Genomic DNA, 9570 nt, shown 5'->3' on the forward strand with positions numbered 1-9570 from the left:
GTCCCAAGAAAGTACAAAGCAAAGAACATGGACTTCTATTTGGCACCACTTATAGAAGAGCTCCAAATCTTGTGGACAGGAATCGATGTAGTTGATATGTACCAACCAATCGGACGACGGAATGTACATGTGCAAGGCATTCTCATGTGGACCATGCACGATTGGAAATGGCTTCAATGAGTGCTCAGGTAAGCGCCTTTGAAACCCTCACAAACATGTGATTCCTGGCTATGCCAACGCTTTTATATTTTAATTTTGTGACGTTTCAGGCTTGAGTTACTCGAGCAATCATGCATGTCTGAAATGTGGTCCTCGACTTGGCTTTCTCCGCTCTGAGAATTTGTGCAAGACAGTTTACGAGGAGCATGGTAGATTTTTGCTTGAAGAACATGAGCTATGTGGACCAAACATATGCAAACATGACATGCATCCATGAAAGTGAGTGATTGGAAAAACATGTGGCTGGAGAGGGGAGATTGGATGCCACCTGGAATGAAAATACTTTCTATTTTCCATGAACTCCCTTACTAGAGTGACCTGTTGATTAATTATTTGTCGACCCAAGGCACATCTTCAAGAATGTGGGGGAGATCATATGGAAAACCAAGCTTGATAGAGCGCCTACAATTCAAGCGTAACCATGCCACTAGAAACCTTTCTTTTCCAGATCATCTTCAAAAATTGCCCGATTTTCCAATTGGGACGCACAATCTCAGAGGCAAAGAGGAATGGAGTGTTGATTACTAAAGAGGAAGCGGAGATATCAAGGGGTTGCGATTGGCATGTACATTTTCACAACTTCCTTTTCGAGCTCTGCATGATCACATTACTTTAATAACTTTAAGTCTGTTTCAATTTTATGGTTGCAGTATCACAAATATGGAGCTTTGTGGTCGCATGGGAAACACTTCAAAGTGCAACGGATTGACGAAAAAAGGGTCACTTTCGATAGTGATGTTAGGGCAAGCTTCGTCCAAGAAGTGCCAGCGATGAGAACACAGAAACTAGCCAACTTGAATACTTTGGCTACATCCAAGACATCTTGAAGATTAGCTTTAGAAAGTATGATATGTTTTTCTTTGATGTAAGTGGTTCAAAGTTATTACCAGCAGCCCTAATGCAATTGTGTGTAAAGACAAGAGTGGATTGATTCAAGTGAACTCTATGCGGGTGTGGACAGATGCGTGGGATACATTCGTACTTCCCCAGCATTGTGAACAAGTTGTATTCACACACGATCCACCATGGACAAAAAATGATGAGAATGATTTGTCTAAACCTTGCTGGCTTTGTGTCGTTCAAGTTGCTCCATGGAGCAAGCAAGTGTGTGAAGGATCGGACGTTGAGGTTGAAGAGGTGATTTATGAACAAAGCATAGGACCGACGCAAACTTTAAGTTTAGATTTTGAGGCGGATGTCAGCAGTGAGCAATTGTCTGAACCTAAAGATGAGGTGTCAAATACTGAAGCTGATGCGGAGAGCGACGTAGAAGTAGAGTTCGATGACAAAGATGCAAAAATACAGATTGAGAGAACATCTTTGGTGCATCACATTTCATAGAAGATGAGAGATTCACTAATGATTTTTGCTAGGAGCTCTTTTGTAAAACACTTTTTATTAGTCTACAATACACTTTAGATTCATTCATTTGTGTTGCAGCTTTGTTTATTTGTTAATTATATTGATTAAGCGTTTCTTTTGTAAACTAATATATTTTGTGGGTGTTATTTGTGTATGATTACCCATGGCCAAGGATAATGAGCCATACTCTCCTAGTTCTAGTTTTCCTGTCAATCTGACCGGCATTTCACCCGAGCAAATGGGCTCATTTTTGTCTCGGTTTACTCCAGAGCAGATCGCGATGGCACAGCACCATTGGACAGTAGGTCCCTCTAGACCTACTACGGTCCATGACTAGTGTGGTCCCTACACCGAGTGCCCCACACCTCAGTTGAGTGTGTCCCCTACGCCTAGGACTCGTGTGCCCCCACACCGATGGGTGGTTTATCCTCGAGACGAGGCAGGCGTCATTCTGGAGATGGTGGTTGCTGTGATAGCGGTTCTACCGATGCGTCCACACCATCAAGAGAGCATCCACCACTCTCTTCAATAGATAGTTCAACGATTGACACACCTCGTACACCTTGGGGATCACACGAGCATCATCCTAGCAAGGTGTACAAGCACAGGGATGGGGCTGTTGTGGCGGACAGGGTCGAAAAGGCCATGTGATAGAGGAATCGGTAGCTCTATACAATTCAGCTTGGTCACTCTGTGATGGAGGTTTGGGATAATCTTAATCTTGAAAGAAATAATTACATCGTCGAGGCCATTCACTGAGAGTACAAGCTGGCAAAGGGGTATGATCCAATCTCCAATCCCTGGATTTTGAGCGTGGTGAAGGTCACAATGTCACATTGCCGGTCAAAGGCGAGAGAGAGGTACAATCCTGACAGTCCAAAGCCAGCATGGTTGGATGTAGAGGAGTGGGTAGGGATTGCACGAGAGATACAAAACAATCCTGAGAGATTTAAGCAGCAGAGAGATGCATCCAGAGTACATTTGAAGTCTGTTGGAGTGTCAAATCTTGGGAGTGGAGGCTATGACACTCTTTGACATGAGTTTGTAAGTATTATATGTATGTTTTAAATTATTAAAAATATATATGTTATTTGAAGATTTATCTAATGATTAAATCATAAATTTGCAAGAAGTTGTCGTGAAGCGTCCTCTGGCACGCCGAAAGGAGAAGTATGGGTACAAGCATGGACTTGTGGCCCTTTTGACCCAGCTGTTGCAGGAGGAGAGAGAACGTCGACTAAAAGGCATTACCATGAGGGTCTTCTTGATACAGTTTTACCCAGTCATCTTTATACAGTCTCTTTTGTAATTGTGATCTTCTTGATACAGTCTCACTCAATAATTGTTTGCATATGTACAGGTTTATAGTGTTTATGTTTATAGTTTATGATTATGTTTATGGTATGGTTTATAGAGACAACAATCACAACCAACTAAGCAAGTTACCAACTACACTCCAAAATCTATCAAATCGTGTGTGACAAAGGCCCACTACGCAAGACTAGAGTCATAGTGCTCTAGCTAGCCGTCCGCTACTACTTATTCCTTGGAGTGAAGAAGTGACCAACATTAACCCAAATCCGTCCGTCCACTACTACTTATTCCATGGAGTGAAGAAGTGACAATCGTGATTCAATGACCGCGCACACATAAGCAAGCGAATGCAGGAGTAGTGTCTGTGCGTAGAGAGAGAGAGAGATGAAGATGTTAGAGTGCATTATATGCCTGGGGCAGGCGGAAAGCCCAGTGTTGGCAGAGTGCGGACACCCATTCTGTTGGAGATGTGTGTATCGATGGGTGCGTAGGCACGGCTCTTGTCGAGCCTGCCAGGAGCCGCTGTCTTTGGAGGCTAGTTTCACGCCCATCTACTGCTGCAACCACAATATCGTCAACAATCAAGAGGGGAGATCCCTCCCCTTCCCAGCATCTGCCGGCCTCGACCTGCAGCTGGCATGCCACCGATTTTGAATGAGGCTGACAGAACTGTGGAAGACTTTGCCCTCGGAGCTTAAAGGCGGCCGCGTGGCGTGCCGGATGACGATATTGACGTGGTAGTGGAGGATTTGTTTAATGCCGATGGACAGAACCAGCTGTTTGCAAACGTGACCCTTGTGGATATGGTGGACGATCTGCATGAGCTGTACGATGTTCCAAACGTCCCTGTGGATATGGTGGATGCCGGCTTGCCACCAATTCTGAATGGGCAAGGAGCCGTCCCCGTTGACGACATCGACGACGTCCCAGTTGAGGATACCTTTGCTGTCGACGGACCGTTCCATCTGTTTTCAAACGTCTCGTTAGCCATGCAAAATTTGGAACAGGTGGAACTCCTTCAACAGCGTACTAACGCAACTCCAAAGAGGAATTATTTTTTGAACAATGGTTCCTTCATTTTGGGGCAAAGTATGGCTCTTTTGTGATTGTTATGGTGTTAGTTTTTGGCATAGGGTTACAAACTTTTATACATGCCTTTCTTGAGTTTGTGAGTGAGTCCCTTCATTTTGACTTACTGTTGCTTTCTTTGTCTTAGAATGCCAATGTGAAATTCACCTTGTTGACTACCCCCGTATAAAGCAAGAATGACCCAAATAAACAAACCCCCCCCCCCCCCCCCCCCTTTTCCAAATAACAAAAAAGCTCCTTATATTAGCAAGAGTTGGTTACAAATATAGATTCACACTAAGCATGCCCGGCCCACACAGCACACCATTTACGTTAACAAGAGTTGGTTATAAAGGTAGATTCACACTAGGCATGCTCAACCACATACCGCACGTTCTTCCATAGGGAGAAAAAAGATGAACATCTTTTTTATCGTAGGGTTTCTTGACATCAACACAATGACACTTTCAAAGCCTATGGCAAATATTTTGACATAGGCGCGGATGGTCTAATGTAAGTGTTTACACAAGGAATGTCTATAGGGTTTGTGCCTTTGCGATTAGGACGCAATGTTTTTTGTGACATTCAACATGAGCTTGCTGCAATGGATCTTTACTCATGTGCCTTAGAAAACTGTGCTAAAACAAATGAAAACATAACTTGGACCATCTAACATATTCGAGTGAAGTGATATGAAGAAGTTGGGATGCTCACATTGAACTTCAAATTGGCCAAGACCATCTTGAGCGACTGATGAAAGTTGTGGAGCTGAGAAAAATAGACACATCATGTTGTAAGTAAAAGTTGTTTAAATAACAACAGAAGCTTCTAAATTTTAGCTCCTCTAGGCTCCGATAGTATCCATGCTTCTAATGCGATCTCTTGCACCTCCACATTTGCATGAAACTTGGATGAATGTAAATTTGAAGAGTAGTTATTTTTTGCGCAATGGCTGTTTCCTTTTGGAACAAAATATGGCACTTTGTGATTGTAATGGTGTTACATTTTGGCATAGGACCTTGGAGGCTTCTCCGGTTCTAGAGAAATTTCCTTTTAGCAAATACCTTTGCTTGATAGTACCTTGCTCGCTTGTACCGTGTTTTTCCATGAAAGCTTGTGTCTGTCGAAGTGTTGAAGCTTCAAGAGCCTTTAACAATTTCCAAGAGACCTCATTCCCAATTCTTGACTCATTGCAACGACCTTGTCGATTGTTGTAAACAGCTAATTCCATACATGTGTCGAAGTTTCTCTAACTCTGAGAACCTGACTTGTGGTATTCGATTCGCCATACTGCCTCATAACCATGCTTGACTTCTTAATTAATCACATCCATTTGCATTGTTGGAACCTCTGCTTGACCCTTATGTCTTTGTGCTAGCTTTAGGTTTACCACTGGAAGCATCTTAAAATCGTATGTGACCAATCATCTTCTTTGAGGGATTCACCTCACCTTTGTACCGGTTCTAAAAAGCTCCCTGGCAACGATTGCTCTTGTGGTCGTTTCCCTTGTGATGATCGATGTCCTTGTGAAGGAGTCTTATTTCGAGTTGCAATACCTATGTGGTGGGAACGACTTCTTGTCTACCCCCAAGCCACATGGCCGGAGTGTGAACCCTAAGTTTGTTACTTAGCCATGGCAAGAAACACCACCTGCGTAGTAAACAAAACGATTGCAGTGCCCTTCTGGGCTACCCTCTTTGCATGCCATAGTATTGATGTAAGACAAGGGAAGATAGAGCCTGAGAGTCCAACACCCAACCACCCATTATATAGGCAAGCCCCTGGCCCTTTGCCCTAGTTGGACTCCCCGTTCCACACCGCCTAGCCCGACCCTTCTCTTGTCTAGTCTGGCCTTGCCGGTGTCCTGACATTACCCCCCCCTTAAGAAGAGTTTTCATCCTCGAAAATAAAACTGGTGAACTTCTTCTTAAGAATACTAATGTTTTCCCAAGTGGCAGCTTCTTCAGTTCGGTCTTTCCACTTGATTAAGGCTTGTTGACGTACGTGATAACGTGTACACAACTCATGATAATCAAGAACACGTTTATGTTCATGCGGTAGGGTAGGAGGTTCAATGAAATCAACCAAAACCTGTTGGTCAATGACATTGTCTTCCCTATGTAACCGCTTACGTAAACGGCTTACATGAAACACTGGATGAATGCGAGAATGTGAATGTAGTAATAATTTGTAGGCACGATCACCTACTCGCTTGAGTATTTTGAAAGGCCCACAATATCGGGGAGATAATTTAGGCTCGACCTAGTTCTCAGACTTTCTGAATGTTCTGGCACAAGTAAAAATACTTCCTCCCCTTCTTCGAAGGTAACTTGCCGACGTTTCTCATCAGCGTACTTCTTATACTGATTGTGTGCTTGCCGGACATTCCGACGAGCAAGTTTCAGCATATCCATGTGGTCTTGGAGAAAATCCTTGACCTGTTGGAGTTTTTCGGTTTTTAACCCCAACATAACTGGTGACCTAGGTTGAAACCCGTACATGAGCATGAAAGGACTAAAACCTGTTGTGACATGCTTAGCACGTTGTACGCAAACTCGAGAATAGGTAAGTATTCATCCCAGACTGACTGTTCTTTGCTGAAGTATGCTCTTAGCATATCCTCTAGCACCTGGTTAACCTGTTCTGTTTGACCATCCGTTTCTGGATGATCAGCTGTACTCAGGTTTAGTTGTGTACCCAATCATTTAAATAGAGCTCTCCAAAAGTGGCTGTTAAACTTAAGATCACGGTCACTAACAATGTTACTTGGCAAACCATACAATTTGTATAGATTGTCCTCAAATAACTTGGCTAGTTCTGGTGTCTTAACCGTTGATTTGGTCGAAATAAACTTACATAGTTTAGTCAACCTATCTACGACCACCCATACTGAGTCATGACCTCGTATAGTGGTTGGGAAACCTACAATAAAATTTATAGAGATGCTTTCTCATTTTCCATTGGGAATCTCCAAAGGATGTAAGAGTTCTCCTGCTTTCAGGTGCTCTGCCTTGTTAACTTGACATTTTTGGCAGTGCAAGACATAAGCTTAAACAAAGCCATGTAGACCTGGCCAGTAAAACTTTCGTCGTACGAGAGCATAAGTTTTTCTAATCCTCCGGTGCCCTACACTTGGACTATCATGACATTCATAAAGAATTTGGTGCCGAATGCCTAGGTCTGTCGGTACACAAACTCTCCCCTTGTGATGTAGGTACCCATTGTTGATGGTAAAATGCTTCCATCACTGTAGTTCATCACTTTATAAAGGAGAACTAGGTGTGGAGGTTAACTGTACACTATCGTCATTGGAGTGAGAAGGATCCCTCTTTTGAACATGGCTCCACACTTTGGAATATGCTTCATCATGCTCATATTTGCCCTTGAGAGAATCTAAAAATTCACTACAAAGTTCTGTGAACAAGAACAAATTGATCTCTAGAATTTGACTTAGAGCGTCTCTCACTACATTGTATCGGCCTTTGCGATACCTTAGCTTGGCGTTATATTTCTGAAGGATCTCGGTCCACCTGGCTTTTCGACCCTTTAAATCCATTTGTTGTGTAAACCATTTGATGCTTTCATGGTCAAACACAATCTCAAACTAAGCACCATACAGATAATGCTGCCATGTTTTTAAGGCAGACACTATTACATAGAGTTCGCGTTTGTAAGCATAATAGTTCTGCTAAGCTGCATCAAGCTTCTTGCTTTCAAATGCAATCGGTCGTCCATCTTGTATAACGGGATTGATCTAATAGCACGGTCACCTGGCATCCGTTTCCAAAACGAATGGTTTCAAAGGATCTACAATAGCCAGTATAGGAGTTGTAGCTAATGCATCCTTGAGCATATCAAAACTGTGTTGTTGCACGGATCCCCATTGAAAAGATTTACCTTTTCCTTTTAGTTGATCCGTCATAGGAACAACAATTTGAGCATAGTTTTTAATGAACCTTCGGTAAAAACCTGTAAATCCTAAAAATATTTGTAATTCTTCCAGATTTTTAGGAGGAGGCCATTTCCTAATGGTATCCACTTTTGATTGATCCATGTATAGGCCGTTAGCTAGAATAACATGCCGTAAATAATGAATTTCATCTTTTAGAAAATCACATTTAGATTTTTTGGCATATAACTTGTTTGTGCGTAACAACTCAAACACCTGCCTGAGATGTTGTAAGTGTTCTTCTTCAGAAGCACTATAGACTAGGATGTCATCGAGGAAAACAATGACAAATTTGCCCAAATATGGCTTCAAGAAACTATCCATAAGTGTCATGAATGTTGTGGGCGCCTTGGTTAACCCAAAGGGCATTACCAAACACTCATAGTTTCCAAACCGTATTCAGAATGCAGTTTTAGGTATATCGGCAAGTCGAATACGGACTTGATGATATCCTGATCGCAAGTCTATTTTCATAAAAATGTGAGCATGAGTGAGTCTATCAAACAACTCATGTACTCTGGGAAATGGGTGTTTGTTCTTAACTGTAACTGCATTTAAGCCTCGGTAGTCTACGCACTGTTGTTCTTTTTATTCACTAAGAGGATAGGTGGAGCCCATGGTGAAGAATTGGGTTGTATAAACCCTCTGCTAAGGTAGTCAGCAAGTTGACGTTCCACCTCAACAGCCTCTGAATAACCCATACGGTAAGGTGGTTTACTAAGAGGTTTACAGCCTGTAGCCACGTCAATGCTATGTTGTATTGATTGTGTTCGCGGTAATTCTGATGGCAAATCATTAGGAAATACACCTTGAAATTCCTTTAATAACTTATGTGATTGACTAGCAATGTTTGCTTGTTTAGAATTAGAAATTGGTGGAATAGAGGAGAGAGAAGCATGTGGTGTTGAGGAATGTTCAACAGACTCAATGTTAGAAAGAAAATGAGACAATAAGTAACACAAGAAACCCTAATCTATGTCATTATCAGAAACGAGTTGCATAAGCTCAGTGGTACAAATCAGTGGTGATGAAGGTATATCTTTTTCTCCTAACAACAACAGATGTACGCCATGGGATTCAAACATCAAGCTGTTGTGCTCATAGTTGCGCTTCAATGATGGTCTTAGGCTATCCAAACATGTAGAGTACCCTTGTACTTCCAATGGAGAAGCTTGGCATTGAGTATCCCATATTTCAGTATCATGTCCATTCATCATTGCTACCTTGTAGTGGTGGGTACTCGGAGTTTGAGGCAGTTTGAGTTTTTTCACCAATCCGTAATTGATGAAATTGTGAGTAGCACCGTCATCTACCAAGATGCGCATCTTGTGTCCTTGCAGATATCCATGCATACGTACTAACTCATGTGGTCCACAGGTTGGTTGCTACATGGAAGCTGTGAAACATCATTCACGCACCACCTTAGTGTGTATTACTTCCAGTACAGAGCATCTTGAGGAAGACTCAAGAGGCAGTAGTTGCACCGTGTGCACTACTTTCTCCTTTCCCTGAGCAGCAGATTTCCCCATGGGACAATCCTTTTTGCCATGACCTCTTCCTAAACATTGAAAACATAACTTTTCTTTCTTAGCTTTATTAAAATCCTCAGGAGAAAGAGGACCCTCGACCCCTTGGGTTTTTTAGATGCATCTAAATTA

General features: G+C 42.4%; 1 pseudogene; it reads left to right on the forward strand.

Moving 5' to 3' along the window:
- The first annotated feature begins 3533 nt into the window (after positions 1–3533).
- On the forward strand, positions 3534–4001 carry LOC147437732 (uncharacterized; annotated as a pseudogene).
- The last annotated feature ends 5569 nt before the right edge of the window (positions 4002–9570 follow it).

Source organism: Adiantum capillus-veneris, chromosome 17, assembly GCF_014529385.1.
Source record: "Adiantum capillus-veneris isolate H3 chromosome 17, ASM1452938v2, whole genome shotgun sequence".
Taxonomy (NCBI): Eukaryota; Viridiplantae; Streptophyta; class Polypodiopsida; order Polypodiales; family Pteridaceae; genus Adiantum; species Adiantum capillus-veneris.